The 14,090-nt window shown below is 45.8% G+C and overlaps 1 protein-coding gene across 11 annotated transcripts in view; it reads right to left on the bottom strand.

Annotated features, from left to right (window-relative positions):
- The window catches only part of LOC310888585 (E3 ubiquitin-protein ligase NEDD4-like), a 149,777-nt gene that overhangs the window by 113,262 nt on the left and 22,425 nt on the right, over positions 1-14,090 (bottom strand). Inside the window, exons 1-2 of one of the 11 annotated variants that reach the window (XM_083815413.1) lie at positions 12,646-12,739; positions 12,450-12,558 (exon numbers count right to left, since the gene is read on the bottom strand). The exons of 5 other annotated variants lie outside the window; for them this stretch is intronic. The gene's annotated coding sequence lies outside the window, so the exon portion shown is untranslated. Of the gene's footprint in view, positions 1-5,767; positions 6,062-12,449; positions 12,559-12,645; positions 12,740-14,090 lie in introns of those variants that run through there. 5 more of the 11 variants (XM_083815414.1, XM_083815412.1, XM_083815420.1 and 2 more) reach the window with 5 other exon arrangements.

The following is a 14,090-nucleotide window of genomic DNA, read 5'->3' as shown; positions in this document are numbered from 1 at the left end:
TCAGAAACACCCCAGAAGCAAATGAAAGAAACGTCGAGGCTGGTCCTGTTCAGCCCGTCCGCAGAGAGAGTCCCGTCCTAACACACACCCCGCCACGTCGTTCTGTTGCCTTGAAACAAGAATTCAAGGCTTTAAATCTTTTCTGAAAATTTGTTTGCTGGTATCTTTTCCGGAAGGACTTACACAGTCCTGTTTCCAAATTGGGAAAATAGGATCTTTTGGGCCCAAAAAAGTCCTAGGACTTACCAGATAGGTAAACGAAACAGTACAGGAAAAACAACATTCAACGGAGTTCTGTTAGTGGATACTGAAATGAATGCACTTTTTCGTAATTTAAGCACTGGCACTGATGGATTGTACAAAGTTATCTTTGAGGCATTATAGAACATACATGATTCTATGATCTTCAAGAGTGGTTTTAATTGACAAAAGGCAATGAACTTGAAAATTACGATCAAGAAAATTCCTTAAGAGGAAGCAGGATAGAAAAACTGTCAGAAATGCAGACAAATCTGAACTTACTGAAGAAACGAAGGATAAGAATTTGTAATATTAAGTGAAGAGGGACCAAAAGAGGGATTTCTAACAGTAACTTTGTCACGAATGCTACTCAGACTTTCTCCCGTGAAGTCTAGCATCAACTTTGCTGGAGTGGCATCTTATTTCTGCACTAACATCACCTCAGCATATTAATTGAATCAAACACTGCATGACTAAATAATAATAAAATCACAGAACCAGAGGAAGGCCAAATAGTGGATAATCGCTAATTCAGGGTCTGCAAGACAGAAAAGATGATCCTCCAGAAATCTGAAACAGATTTTCAAAAACATACCCAAAGTCTCACTTCATGCTATAAAGTACACAAAGATATGACCCTGCTCCCACTCCGCATACATGCTGCTCTCAGCCTCTGCTAAATAATCCATTTTACCAAGCAGGAAAGACAGTGCTTCTGCATGTATATGTTCAAATTTTCATATGCATGAAATAAACGTAACACTTCAAATATAATTAAAACATCTCAAGTGGTAACAAGGCTTCATCTATCTACACTCAGTTTTTTCCTTTGGTCAGCAAGGTACTTTCTTAAACCGCTATTGCATGCAATGAGCAAGGTGTATTTTGGACGGCAGCAAATTTTCCTGCATTAGCATGACACTAGATATGCACTGGTCTGAACCACACAAGGAGCCGTTCAGATAGCTTGTCTGCTAAACAATTCTCTTGTAATGCACTGAGCTTATGTAATTTTTTGTTAAGAGTATTCCCAAAAGCAGCATAACAACAGCAGCACAAGCATGTGGATGCATACACCAGCAATACAACAAAAGACTATTCCGTGTCACTTGACTCCCCAAAGCCTCAAATTGCACAGCTGAAAGGTGCCCACACGAGGCTTGCTCAAGCTTCGCCGCTGGTAGTAGTGGGTACCAGCAGCAGGAGCATCTCCCAGCTTCCCAGGCAGACACCTCCGGTTTTTATCTCCGCTAATCTCCACTTCCTCAGCTGGGAACACTGGGAGGAATAGTAAGACTGAAAGGCAGAAAAAGTAAGGTTTTCATATTCTTCTGTTTGATTCTCACATCCCTTTTTCTTTTATTTATCTGCAAGTACACTGTGTCTAGGTAGAGGAAGGAGTTAAATTTTCACAGCAATAGAGCGCATCCATCAAAAGTCAGATAAAGGATTGCTTAGCTAGGCACAACAGGAGACTTGAAACGGCATCAACTACCTGACAGGTTTCCACTCCTCCTTTTCTCTGAAAGGCTGGGCAAGAAAAAGAAAACTGGGTTTTGGTTTGCTTTCTTGCAAACCCAGGGAACAACGAATGCCACAGCGGCCAGGACAAGATCGCTGCACACGGAAAAATTCTGAGACAGAAAGCCCAGGATGCAAACCCCAGATGAAGTGATCCCTCCTCAGCTTTGAGCCTGGGCTAATCTTTAGCTAAGGAGCACTTTGGCTTGTTGATATTACCTGCATGTTTACACATACATTTCTTTCAGTGGAAAGTGCCAACTTAAACAGCTCTCCCTCCAGTTCACTCCATTCCTGCCTAGGTTTTTCTGAACCTAGGTCGACACCTTGCAGCAGTGCAGCCCACAAGCAGCGCGCCAACAAACCAAGCACCAAGACCAGAAATTTGAGACTTCTGTCTAGAGCACCCAATCATACTCAGTAAACTCAGAAAATGCTGACTACCCTTTAAGCCCTCATGTAGAAGCACAGAGAATGTTTTAAGCGAGTTACGTGTCATCTGAACACAACCTCCAGATCAATATTTAGAAACAAAGACATTTAACGCTCACTTCAGAACTAGGTAACTACGAACCAAGACCACTTACCAGTGAAGCCAAGACCTCTTGGGCTCACTGTTTATGCTCTGCACAGTGTGACTGGTGCCTCTGAAAAGCACAAACCCTGAGTCAGGAACCCAGCGCAGCAAAGTCCAGGGCTACCTAGACATAGTTACGTATACAAACACCAGCACCCGGCCTGACGTATCCTGCAGAGGCTGGGTTGACTGTGTTCAGTGTGCAGGAAAACCCCAGATACAAGTACAGAATGGGGTGAGGATACAAATCTGGAGGGGTAAGGAGAGGCGATATACCTGCTGGGGAGCTATGGGTCTTCTTGGGATCCTATGCACAAGAAAGCAGGTGTGCAGCGAGGATGATGGACGCTTGGAGGGACTTACAGCTCGTGTCCTGGTTTGCAAGTTGGGTACATGAAAAGGACCATGCAGAGCTGGTTAACAAGGTTGATCTGAGAAGAGGTACCTATGCCCAAAAGCTTGTCTACTTTTTCCAACTACAACTGCAATCAGTGTAACAAAATATATTCTAATAAAATGGCTGACTCCACTTATAAATCTTAACTTGCTGAGAACAATCAACCTTACGAAGGACTTCACATGAAGTGATATGCCAACAAGCAGAAACACGACCGTAAACTGTGTAGGCATCACCGACAGACACAAATCCAGCAGAGCGCAATTTATTGGCAGTTAACTATCTTGACTGAAAGACTTTCATAGATAATCAATCATCTGACACATTCTCATAGCGGTTTTTCCCAACACAAACTTCCACCTTCTGGCAACTCTGACATCCCTCTGAGTCAGCAGAGGCGGCAATCACCACCAAACCCATGGCTCAGGCTCAAGGACAAACCTTGGGATGCTCCCTCCGTCCCTCCCCACACACCCAGGCAGCTTGCTCACTCAGGACCCTGCCCCATCGTTCCACCAGCAGCCAAATTTCCCTTCTTGCAGCATCCCCAGGACCAGGAGACAGGAACCATGGAGGTGGGGTACAGTAAGGGACAGACGAGAGTAGCAAAGCTGAGGCCGCCCGACAGGAACCCTGTCCTTACTGGAGGACTTGAGCGATTTGGAAGCCATTTGCTGCTCGAGTTGCCATTCCCTGCCAGGAACAGGCCGCAGTCCACAAAAGCACTCTAGAAATGGTACATGGTCCGCATTTCCCCCTTGGGCCACCCTAAAAATCTATCCAAAGTGAGTTAATACCTGGTGTTCCAAGGTCACTTCACATTTTCATAGCTCTGCTCCAAGGCAGCAGGAAGCAACCCCTGCACTGGCCGCACGCTCACACCGCTTCCAGCGGCATCCGCCCTGAGGCAGACAGCAATGTGGGAGCATTTGAGATCAACAAGATCCCCTTCCCTCTCCCCACCTCTCCATTGCCACGGATGGGAGCTTTTGACTTGGATTCCTTCCTCTTCATTTTGTATTTAGTAATCACACAGAACTGGTCCTTAGATGATTTAAAAGCTATGATACTGACAGTGATTAATAGCAGCAACTCATCTACCGTGCCCATCTTTAAATCACTTCTGGTAGTCTTGCTAAGTGGGCATTTTAAAAGGCACTCTTCTGATGCTGCTCACAGTTCAAAACATTTATCAAAGAAATGCTTGTCTGGTGATAAGATTAAAGTGTATTCCCCTTCTGTACAATTGCCACGTTGTCTGGAGGAAATAGCGTTAGCCACCGACAAACAGCCAGCTAGATGAGATGGACACCTCACTCGGCATTTTTCCTTTGTATACCATTGAATCCAGTTCATTTTCAGAAGAACGTACCCTAAGCTTTTTTGAAATTCACCGTTTAGGAGAGGAGTTAAGCCCACCCCAGCAAGGAGTGTTTCTATTGCTGTACCCCTGCCCACAGTGTGGCATTCCCCACTGGAACTGCTTTCCTCCTCGCTGGGCTCTTCAGCTACGACACAGAAGACCTCACAACTCGGTGCTAGGCTGTTCACAGTACGTTGCCTACAATACGTCTTGCCCTCCTAGTTCCTAGAATTCCCCATGCCTCGGGACTGGGGTTGTCAGCAGCTAAGCAGTAACATGCTAATGCTTTTGAAGCCTCGCTTGTCAAAGCTCTCTATGTTGTCAAAGCTCTCTATGCCTAAACTCTTTCTACCCTCACCCCGTAACCTTAGCCTCACAACATGCTTCAGCAGGGACACCATAAAGCGCTTGGTTAGGTATTAATGTGGAGTTCCACCGGTAACCACATTCATACTTATTTCTGCTTTGTCCAATGATTAACGTGAAGTTTATGTATTCTTGCCTCCCTGGAAATGTCAGAGGTTACATACTTTTCTTCTTTGCTGAAGGATAATCTTTACACAGACTGGGTTCTCTCACCTGGAACTCACTTTGCCATTTCAGGGACGCTGACTTAGGTGGGACCACGTCAGCCAATAAGCGGCCACCTGTGACGAAAACCAAAGCCAACCACGCAGCAAAAACTAGATTTCACCGACAGCAAACAGACCCCAGCACACCTCCCAGAACAGGTGGGAATACAGGTATGCTTACAGATTTGAGACTTTGTGTACTTATATTTACATATCCGATTCATATTTTAAAATTTGCATTAAATACACTTCCTCCAGGTGCTCTGAAAAGCAAAGTCATTTGTAAGACCTATTAAAACATTCACGTAAAAAAAAAATTAAAATCCCTCCAGCTCTTAGATTAATAAAATATCCCAGAGCTGGGAAGTTCAGGGAGAAGTTAGAGGCACTGAGGAAAGAACGCAGGTAAACAGAGCGCCCTGGCCTGCCCGCTCCTTCCCCACCCCTTCAGACAATAACCCAGCAGAGATAATTCAGTGCGCACCAACTAAAGCAAGATGGCTATGCTATGCAAACCAACTTGAACAAATTTCGGAAAATGCATTCATATGTTTTGAACACACACAGACAGAAATCCACAGCAATCCAGCCTGATAAAAGAAAAACTAGATTTCAGCTTCCTGTAGGACAGAAAATCCTACAGAATTAGAACACGCATTAAGAGAACAGCACTGAAATAATAATCGATATAGGTATAAAATTAGAAGCCTGGCCTTTTTTTTTTTTTTTAAAATGAACAGACAAGTGTGAAAGGCAGAAGAAGTTTGGATCGATGCAAACTAGTATTTGAACAGATGCCACACAGACCAGAGAAGTGACGCGCTGAAGATTTAATGTGTTCTTCCACAATTACCTAGTGAAAGGTACATAAAATCAGCTACTAGTCAAATCTCTCAAGCCGGACAGGTTTCCTTCAGAAACACGCCACAGATGTCTGAGGTGCAGCAGGTATTTCCTCAGCAGCACAAGCCTCGGGCAGCCCTCCTCGCGCCTACTGCAGAGGCCTCGGAATCAGGCGGTCACACTAGCAGCTGGGGAGCGCAATTCACACCTCACCCAGACACACTGCCTGAGCAGGGAACGAAAGGCAAACTTACCAGGCACTTCGCCGTCTCCTTGGTGCGAGCCCTTTACGTGCAGGGAGACGGCGTTCCTAGGAGCGCAGCGAGGCCCGGCCGGCTCCAAAGCGCCCTGAGCAGCAGCAGTCAGTACACGGAAGTTTCTCCGTGGAGGCAATAAATTGCCATCACCAAGGCAACAAGGTGAAAGGACAGCAATCTAGTGTTTCACCTGAAGAAAGCTTAAGGTGAAATGCTGTTTGTTTTCTTTCCCCCTCTGTATACAGACATTTTTGATTTCAAACCAAGATAGGAGTCAGCGAGGTAAATTTCCACTGACTGGAATGAAAGAAACCAGATAATACTGGAAATTTACCTGCGCGCCAGAGACTGTAGATTCAGTTCCATCCACTGGGCACGTCCTCTTTATTTTTATTGCACTTAAAGGGTTGCAAAATATAACAGAATGGAAAAGACAACAAATCTTTAACTTGTTTTTAAACTCTTGGCCCTTTTGTTAATCTGAATAATAATAAAAAACAACACACACAAAGCCCCTGCTGTGCTGGACATAACAAAAATATACAAATACCCAAACAAACTGCTCTTTAATTCTCCGTATTATTGTGAAAAGTCAACTAGGACTTGCAGTTTCAAAACAAAATAGAATATTTTTCACCTACTTTAAAAAAAAAAAAAAGGAATATTTCCTTTAGCCAAGCTAACAGTGTTAGGATAATCCTAAATCTTTCAGCAACTGAATATGTGGAAGACAAATTAGATCACAGGAGAGCCATGCTGATTTTCACTTTGATTTGTTGGTGGATTAAACCAACCCACATTACAGCCGATTGCCCGAAAAGGCAATCCTGCCTTTTCTTCCCTGCAGAATTCTTAACACACATTGCACAAGGCAACACATTTAAAAACAGATCAACATATTTTGTCTGCGGCAGATCTTGAAATCGGAGGGATTGAACAGAAGCTTTCAGAGGAAGGAATGCTGTGCGACTGGGATTCTCCAGAGGAAGCCACCAGACTGAGGGGAGGACCGCCCATGCAGCAGGCAGTAAAGCCCGAGACAAGCTCCTGTCCTGCAGAAAGCAGGACTACACCGCTGAGCAGCACCTGCCTTCTCGTCCTCACACCACAAAGCCCCGAGCTTAGGGGGACCTGCTCTTTTCAAGACCAGAACAAGGTGCGCTTTAGTCACCTCCCTGCACTGCTGCGCAATGAGCCCAAAGGGCCGGCAGGAAGGAAGGGGCGTTAAGCTCGGGGAAAGCTTGCACAAAGCCAAGTTTGTGCAGCGTAACCACAGGCTGTCAGGCTACGCTTAAAAGGCCCTGAATATCCCAGAGCACTACAAAGTTATTGAACTAGGCTTTACTGAATACCTTGCCGAGGCCCAGGACCAGCAGGCCAGCTGATGAAGCCAACACCAGTAGGCAGGACGAGAACAGCAGAGCTCATGGAACCGTGGGGACCTTAATGCTTACGCAACAGAAAAACATTAGATGTTTCACAATAACAATTAGAGCACTACTCTTAGGCCTTAGGACTCTCAGAGGCAAAATATATTCCCATGTTCCTTGGTTAGACTGATACAGCTAGGGAAAAAACACCAGGCAAATTTTCAGGAAGGCATGAGTTGGTCTTAGCAGGGAAGTATCACTGTGCTGCCCTTATACGTGGACAAAACAACTGATGAAACTGAACTGATTAAGTTAAAAATACACACGTCGGGAGCAAGGTATTCAGATCAAAGCGTATCAGTGACAGAGTTAGCAAACAACTCAAAACTGCCAGCCTAATGCTCTGACAGCAACCACACAGGCAGGCTCAAACCACAGAGCACTGAGCTTATGAAAATCTGCTTGCAGGGTATTTTACCACATAAAAAAAAAAAAAAAACACACAAAAACAAACCAAGAAACCACAAGCTCCAGGTGATCCATTTTTATAAAAATCAGTTGAACTCCATGCAGCCAGATACACTTGAGCAATTTCAGCAAGCACGTTGAACTGGGTCACCTGTAGTCTTTGGAAATGCCTACACAAATGCAGAACTTGAAATGAATGGCCTTGCTGCACTGCAGTACGAGACCTGATTTTCCTTACTTAACACTTAGATCTATTTATATCACTCACTAGAGAAATTCTAACCAACACAGTGTTTTCCGCACCAGGTAATTCAGCAAACTCTCCAGCAGGCTCACACAGGCTGTGCAGATGTCTTCTAAGCCCAGCTGTGCCAGCAAAGGGAAACGATTCCTATCCAACAGCTTTCTTCCCGGTTTTTAACGCCAGCAGAGGCTGCTGCCTCCCCTCCCCAGCTCAGGGAGCACCCAGAGGAGCCAGGCTGGGCAGCCAGGCTGACTGGCCTCCCTCGGACCGCCTCGGCCCAAGGGGTGCCAATTCCTCGCTGCCTCCCTCCCTCCTCAGCTCCTGGCGGTGTTGGGGCCCGCTGCCACCTGCGGTTCACCGGCCCAGCTCATTCTGCACACCTCCTGCGCCCAGCTCCACGCTCCCCCTTACCGCGCCAGCTGCACGAACGGGGCTGCCCCGAGAAGCTGGCAGCAGCAACCTCTGCGCAGCCACCGCCTACCTCTGCTGAAACGGCATCGTTTTGTAACGGGCACCCGCAAGGAAGTTAAAAAAGCAGCGCGGTAGGAGAAAGGAGGGGACGTTTACTGAATCATCTGTATATGGCGGATTTTCAGCACAGGAATTTCTCTTCCTGAAAGAAGCCTCCATCTGCTTTTCTCTGGACAAGCCAAGAGACCTATTTAATTGTTGGTGGTAGCAAAGAAACATAAAAAGCAGTTGTGACATGTTGCTATTAAGAACCACGTACAAAGCTGCGACTAGGAGTTCGCAGGACATTTGCAGAAGTCGGTGAACTGAAAGTGACTCCCCTAAATGGACTTCAGTTTTAAGAGCGGAAAAAATAATAAAAAAAATCTTGCATCAGATATCAGCACCAACATGTTCTGCCCCCAAATAGAATATTTACTGAAAGTATAAACAGTGATTTCCTACTGTAAAATCTGTCAGTAAGGCTTTATTGCTGGTTTTTGGTGGTGGTGGTTTTCCTTGGGGGATACAGAAATTCAGCTGATTCTTTAAAACTTTAAGCTTTTATTCAACAAACATCTATTTCTGGCATGCAAAAATAGCCCTTTAAGCATGAACTACCATAAAACAAAGGAATGGTGCTTTTTACAAGTAGGATGATTACATTACGCTGGCCCTGACACTCGTAAAAGCTTTGCCAACCATGGAGAGTAAAACAAGGCCAGCTGCTTTAATTTCAGATGTTCCTTATCCTCGGGTCAGTGTCCAGACAGATCTATTACTTTCTAGCATACAGAGTAGTACTCCAAAACTTATTAGTCAAAAGAGGAACACCAAAAATCTAAGCCGCTGACGAACATCCAACAATTTCACCCAGCAACGAAGCACAGTCCCGATCTCCAGTTCACACCTCGCAGTAAGAAGTTGCTGACAGATGCAAACCAACGTCGGCTAACAGGCAGTGGCACTGAGATGGCTTCAGAACTGTTCGTTCTTCCACGATAATCATTTCACAGTTCTACTTGGTAACCATCATTACGACATTTTGATCCAGCTTCACACGGGCAGTCACGGGGGTAGGCTCTGGAGGAGCCTCCACACACAAAGCTGAAGGAAGGTTTTTTAGGAAGTCCAGCACGACCTCGAGGAAGCATTCTCTAATCGACTGCTGTCTTAAAAAACAAGCCTAGCCCCCACTCTCACGCCACCCACGAGTTTACTGAGGGCGCGCTCTGCCCCACCGCCCAGGCGGTCAGTGGTGGTGCTGGGCCCGGGACTGGGCCCTGGGGCACTCTGCCGGTTGCCGGCCTCCGGTAGCCTCGGGGCCGCTGCCCCCACCGCACCGCTCTGAGCTGAGCTAACGCCTTAAGAACCCGGGGCCATGCTCGTTATCGGCCCGTCTTTTATTCCTGCCATTTCACACACTTCAAAAGGCACCTTTACAGCTTTTATTGTTTCCTGTGATAGCACGAAAATAATTCTTAGCAGCTCCCCGAACACCGGGCAAGTGACCAGCCTCTAGCTGCACGCTGGGGATGTCGCTGGCCGCCTGCCGTCCCCCAGAGCAGCAGGAGGGAAAGCACCAGGCCTTCCTCCCGCTCCGCTCCCCAGGGAGGGGACCCTCCCGCTCCGCGCTGTGCTCACACGCGCTCCAAAAACATCATGGTATTTGTTCCAGAGTGGCAACTGCTTCCTACGTATATAGCATAATCTAAAAAACATTTGTTTAAAGCAAGTTTTATCAAAATTCTGATATCTTCTTTCTTTAAATACTGAGGGCATTGCTAGCTGTAATTAAAAAAGCCAGCGTTGATCGTCATCGTGACCCAAATTAACACTCACACTTCCACGGTGAAAAGCTAAGGAAGCGGTTCTAGGTAACAAACACTGCCGTCTTAGTTTAGGCACAGAAAACACACATTGAGAAGCGTGGTGTTGGTCAGTTTAGGTTTTTAAAGGCACAAATCTCTGAAGCCTACCATGTTCAAAAGGCTGGCTATGCATACAAAGCACACAAGAGAAGATCCCGTACCAAATGGGGGAGGTTTAGATGTGCTTCATTCCAGTAGCCCAACTGGTTGCTGACCGATCATGCAAGCATGTTTGTGTAACCACAATCTATATTCCTGTTAGATATTTAAAGATTTTAGACCATAAACAGTCAGCTTTATTGCTGCTGCATTGTTTAATGACAAGACATGCATTCAATAAAAATGTAATTCCAACAATAAACTGTAATTGGAGGCTTATTTCTATCCAAGATAACGTCAGCGATCTATTTAACTGTATGTGCCCACAGACCAAAGCTGCCACAGCACTGTCTGTTTCATGCAGACAACAAACTGCAGGGCAGACGAGGAACAGGACAAGGAATTTCTTAAATAGGCTTTGCTGAAAAGCATTGATAACAGAAAATCTGCGCTAAGTGACAAGAAAATACCAGTGACATTGCCAAAACCTTAAATATCCCTAAAAGGACACCTTTTTACTGCAGCACTTCAATCTCAAAAAAGATTTTATCAAGCACATTTTCAAAATAGTTGTGAACAGGTATTAAGCCACTTTTAGGATCTGTTGTTCTGAAGATCTAACACTGCTTTAGCAGACAACACATTTCATCTTGGTTCAACAGAATGCAAAAATTAAAAGCACTGCTTTCAAACGACTTCTGTAGAGATGCACAAGAGAAATGCTGCAGATGAAATACATCAGCTGGACTGATTCCACGCGTGGTTTACACCAAGAGGAAGGAAAAAACTATTGTGAACAAAGAAAGTAAAGACAAAGAACTCTAAGTTTTGAAGAAGTTTGATTTTTCTCTTCTGCTCAAACCAAAAATCAAGTATGATTGCAATGTTAGTAATTACACCTTCCGACTATAAAGCATTAACGCTGGATTATTACATCTCTTGTAATTCAAACACATCATGCAGTAGCGATTTTAGGAATACTAAGAGAGCAATACCATAGAAGACTGTTGCTTAACAAACAGGATGGTAAACTCAGTTAGGTCTAACGTGATGTAATCTTACTCATCCTGGTTTGAGCTGCAGAAGAGAAACAAGTCAAAATGTTAAAGAGCAACATACAGTGCTAACAAATCCAGAACGCTCTAAAAGCAGTTTTGGAAAGATTAATGAACTTTGCTGGCACTAAACCTTATTCTACAATTTCAGTGCTCAGTGCATTCATTTACTACAAAAAGACCTTCTTTGAAACTTGGTTTGTAACAAGTCTGATAAGCGGTAGAAGTAAGAAGGATGAAATATAGGCTATAATCCTAGAATTTGATTGAGAGCTAGGTTCATGAATCTCAGAGCTCCACCAATTTCTTTGCTGTTCGATGACTGGAGCGTAGCAGGTATTCTCTAGATTTACATGGATAAATGAACGTGATGCTAATTACTGTATATTCTACCACAATAGAAAGACAACGATTCATTTTCTAAGGAGGAGGGATAAGAACATCAGCAGGAATCTGGTAATTAACATAGGCATATATAACATTCCAAAAAAAACAAACTGATAAGCATTTGCATTTATTTTAGAGCTGTTATCCAACTCCCATTCAGTCACTGTATCAATATAAAAACATAAGAAAAAATTATGGGCTTGCTGGGGTTTTTAAAAGATTTCTGTTGGAAAACAAATATTCTGCCCTTCATGTCGAATATGGTTTGTCCCAAGCGCATTGGTTTAACTTAATATTATCAGGATTTGCTTTAAGGTCTTGCTCATCAAATCTTGGTGTAGTTTGCAAAAATGTTTTTTATAATTCATTACAGGCTGCATCCACTGGAATGGTTCCAAATACTGTTACTTAAGAAAGCCTTCTATCTAAAATATTTTTAAAACACTTTGAAGAAGCAACAACAACAAAAACTTGAAAAAGTAAAGCCACAGATGACCCCAAAGATTTACCTCTCAGTGAAAGTATTGTGGTTTTTGTTTTTAAATAAACACCCCATAACTTCTGCTCAAAAGCAGAACAACAGACACGAAGATGCGATGTGGTTACTTTCACTATAAGAATGAAAACCAAAGTTCGCTTAGGTAGCAGCAATAGCAGCTTCCACAGCCTTCCCTGGCAAATAATTTCTTTTTTAAGTACTTTAACATTAGCTTCTAATCTGACTAAAATACTCACAAGATTTCCTCTATTCTGTATCCTCCTTCTTAATCAAGTTTTCCTCTTGTGTTTCTTCTTAACGTTTTTGCACAGCACTAAACTGTCTTCTTCCACATTCTTGCAAAAGCTGTTATAAAGATTAAAAACAGACCAGATTTAAGCTTCTGGTCTCAACATTTCGAGAGCCCTGCACCAAGAGCTCAAGGCAACTCACAAACACAGCTGCCATCCCATGCCCCCACTCCAGAGCTAAGGAGTGTGAGCCCCAGGGCCAGGAGAAGGGGAGAAAGCTGCCTCGTCTGCCCTGTGATTAAAGGCAGGTGGGAGGCCTCACCTTTCCAGTCACGCACAGGTGACGACACTTAGGACTCTAAAAACCAACGGATTACCAAGCACACACCTTACTTTCATCTTCTGCACGACGATGACCCTAACTTATTGTGCACTTTAAGTTTAATCCTCAAAGCCTTCTGAAAATGTACATCAGAAGGGGTCCCAATGATTTCTGGGCGGTCTGATCACTACTGAAATACCAGCTGATTCCCCGTGAGCAGATCTGCATTGTTCTGTCAGCTTTACACATTAACAAAACAACGGTAAATTAAAGATAAACCTTGTAACAGGCACACAAACATATTTCTTCAGCCTAAGAGCCTCTGGCACCTGTGCAGGCCGGCCGGCCGGCGATGCACAGCACACGGCATCCACAGGCTCGGGCAGCCCTGCGGGGGAGGCTCTCTGCAGGACCTCGTCCCCACGGCCAGGAGCCCCCAGCTGACGGCAAGGCCAGCGGCAGCCGTGGCTACAGGATGGCGGAGGTTTATCCTGCAAGGAGGTGGGGAAGGTGACCAGCTGCGAGGAGCCCCTGCGCTGCCCAGCTTGCCGCAGGACCGGGCGGCGGGACCCTACCGGAGGCTGCCCGACAGGCGCAGGGTCTGGAGCCAGGAGCGCCCAGGAGGGGCTGCCCCGGTGGGCTCGCTCAGCCTGAAGAAGGCCAAGGGGGTGTGACTGCTGCCCACCCCGCGGGTGTCCCACTACAGGGACAGCGCAGCTGGCCCCTTCTCAGAGGGGGCAGCAGAAGGCCACAGGGCGACCACCGCAAGCTGCAAGTTAACAGCAGAGAAATTCCAGCTAAATAGGAAAGGCTTCCCATGCCACCAGGTCGTTAAGGACTGGAGAGAGGCTTGGAGGGGCTGCAGAGCCTTCAGCACAGGAGATGGGCAAAGCTGGGCTGGAGACGGCCCCGAACGACCTGTGCTGACGCTGCCCAGCCGGTCCCCGGGCACCCCTTGCCTCCAGCACGGGGCTCTCGCCACTGCTGATTCTGGCAGCAGCTCCTGCGGAGGGTCTGTGGAACAGCCCACGGTGTCCTAGACAGCAGGACTGAAACAGATTGCTTCAAGATGGTGTGCAGCAACAGCAAGAACTGGCTGTGATCCCTGCCGAACACACGCACGCAGCGAGCAAGGTGGACCAGCACAGACGTTTCTGCTCTCTGCGAGGCCTGTGGCAGGACCGGGAGCTGCTGCAGCGACACCACGAGCTTCGGCGCCCCCAGACTGAACCTGATCAGTGAGCAGCACGTACCCATGCCCCCTGGGCGGCCAATGCACCTGGTACAGCTGTGTCACAGCCCCAGCCCCACCACCTGCTCATTGT

The sequence above is a fragment of the Anser anser genome (genome assembly GCF_964211835.1).
Source record: "Anser anser genome assembly, chromosome: W".
NCBI lineage: Eukaryota > Metazoa > Chordata > Aves > Anseriformes > Anatidae > Anser > Anser anser.
This window is presented reverse-complemented; position numbering and strand designations above follow the sequence as displayed.